The sequence below is a fragment of the Astatotilapia calliptera genome, unplaced genomic scaffold, assembly GCF_900246225.1.
Source record: "Astatotilapia calliptera unplaced genomic scaffold, fAstCal1.2 U_scaffold_192, whole genome shotgun sequence".
NCBI lineage: Eukaryota > Metazoa > Chordata > Actinopteri > Cichliformes > Cichlidae > Astatotilapia > Astatotilapia calliptera.
This window is the reverse complement of record NW_020535721.1, coordinates 21,897-24,350: the sequence shown is the minus strand read 5'-3', so window position 1 is coordinate 24,350 and position 2,454 is coordinate 21,897. Positions and strand designations below refer to the sequence as shown.

Here is a 2,454-nt window from a genome sequence, read left to right as displayed (position 1 = left end):
CCTCCTGTTAGCCTGCGCTATGTCCATGAGGACGATCCACAGTGACAAGTGCGTTCAGTTGCAGCATACTCTGCGTCCCATCTCCTGACCCTCTGGGGCTGCACCAGACCTCTGGGGAGAGACTCAGACAGCACAAGAGCCCAGAGCAATGCAGATCCACTGGTAATGACAAAGTGGCTATCCGACAGACTGTGCATAATAGAGGGACAGTTGCATTCTCCCCCTCATTGGAATTTCCAGCTTCCTGCCAGAGCAGAGTTTATTTAACAGTCCTGTGAGAACGTTATGATTTATTTATCTTTGAAAGAGGAACTCTTCATTTCTGGGTGACAGTTTGGAGTACAAATGGAATATGGATGTGTGTAAACTCATAACGGCCACCTTTAAAAAGTGAACCTTTTCTTCCTGCTGGAAGTACACTATCTGATCAAATGTTTTATGTGCATACAAACACAAATCTCACATTAAACAAAGTACAATGAGATTAGTGCGTGTACATAAGTGAAATTTACAAGGCAAAAGATCAGTCTGAGAACGTTTTTTCTCCTCTGTGATTTGTGTGACATCAGTGATATGTCCTTGAGCATTTTTACAATCACCCTATGATTCGGTAGCTTGTCGAAGCAGCTTTAGCAACAACAAGTTGAAGTGATTGTTTTCTGTAAGACTTTATCAGTGGAGGAACTCTGGCTCACTCTTCTTCACAAAGTTCCTGGAGTTCATTGTTGTTTGTGAGCATTCGGTTACACGTAGCTCTCTTAAGGTCCCACCACACTGCAATCAGGTTGAGGTCTGATTCTTTTCTTTCTTCAGACATTCTGCTGTAGATTTGCTGCTGTGCTTGGGATCATTGTCCTGTCACATGATATAATTTCAGCCAACCTTTAGCTGTCACGCAGATGGCCTCACATTTGACTCTAGAATACTAAGGTATACAGAGGAGTTCATGGTCGACTCAATGATTGCAAGGTTCGTTGGCTATAAAACAAGCTCATATTAGCACCCTTCCACAACTGTGCTTGATAGTTGGTATTAGACGGTTGTTCCAATATGCTGTGTTTTGATTTGCCAAGTATGATGCTGTGCAGTGTGATGAATGTCTCCACTTTGGTCTCATCTGTTCAAAGGATATTGTTCCAGAAGTACTATGGTTTGTTCAGATGCAACTTTGTTCCTGAAATGTTCTTTTTACAGAGAAGAGGCTTTCTCTTGGCAGTCCTTTCAAACAAGCAAACAAGCTATTTAACATTTGACATCTTGACTGAGGTGTACAAATGTCAGGCTCAGGAGGGACTCGGAGTCAGACCGTCACTAAAGTTCACGTTTTATTTACACACACAGACACCAGGTGCGAATATATACAGGTGAGGGGGCACAGGAAGAGGGTCTCCGGGAAGCACAGGCACGGGAAGAAGAGGGCTATGTACAAAATCCACTGAAGCTCGGGTAGCTCGGACTCCGGCTTTAGCTCACCAACGGCGGTCCTCAGGCTGGCGAGAATCCTGGCACAGAGAGGAAAGGCAGGTAAGTAGTGGCACGACAGAAACTCAGAAAAAGGCTCAGATAGGTGATGACACTGACGAGTGTTACACAATAATCCAGCGAGGAAGCACTCTCCGCAGCCGCCTTAAGAAGTGAGTGAGATGATTGCTTGCAGGTGTCCGAGCCAGGGGCTGGAGCCGTCATGACTCCGCCCCGGTAGAGCGCAGTGCAGGGGAGAGAGAGAGATGCAGCACAACAAAAACACTTGTAGCCATACAGAGTCAGCCGAGAAGGCACAGGGTCATGACAACAAAGGCTCAGATGGAGTACTTGGATTGGAAGTTGCTGAGATGTCCACTCCTTAGGAAGATTGTAGAACTTTGATAACATAAACCTGAATGCTCCAGATGAGGAAACTGAAAAACCTCTGCTTTTATAGAGGTGCTCACACTTGCTAATGATCAGTTAACCTGACCTGACTGCTACTTACTCTTAATTTCAATGGAAGCAGCAAGTGTTCACTTGGTTTTCCTCAGTACTTCATATATTAAGGACATACTGTTCAAACCTTGAGGCAGGCTGCCTAAAAGGGAGAGGGCACCTTGTTTTTGTCAGAGTTTGAACTGAGAGGCTGGAACAGGGCCCAGTGTGTAATAAGGATTGTTTTGAAATGAGAATCATGCAAAGCTGCTTTTTGGATATAACATTTCAGAATTAGTAAAAATTATTATAAAAGAATTGCAGTCATTAAAAAGAAAACAATCGCAGAACTCCAGATAACATCAGGAAAATGAAAAAAATTAATATGGTAGGATCAGGAAGTACTATTGGAATATTTTCAAATTAGACTGTAAATCAGTTTTTCCTCTGTATGAGGTCAGCAACTGATGCTCATACTTCCCCCAAAAAGTATTGGATGGGGTTCAGGATGGTCAAGATCTTCCACAAAAATTAAAAGAAAAAGCTTGATAG

The 2,454-nt window shown here is 43.4% G+C and overlaps 1 long non-coding RNA gene across 1 annotated transcript; it reads right to left on the bottom strand.

Moving 5' to 3' along the window:
- Positions 1 to 1,312: 1,312 nt before the first annotated feature.
- Positions 1,313 to 1,788, bottom strand: LOC113017712 (uncharacterized). Its single transcript, XR_003271553.1, has 2 exons — positions 1,582 to 1,788; positions 1,313 to 1,502 (listed from the first exon to the last, which is right to left on the bottom strand). It is a non-coding gene; the product is annotated as an uncharacterized LOC113017712 (long non-coding RNA).
- Between the last annotated feature and the right edge of the window lie 666 nt (positions 1,789 to 2,454).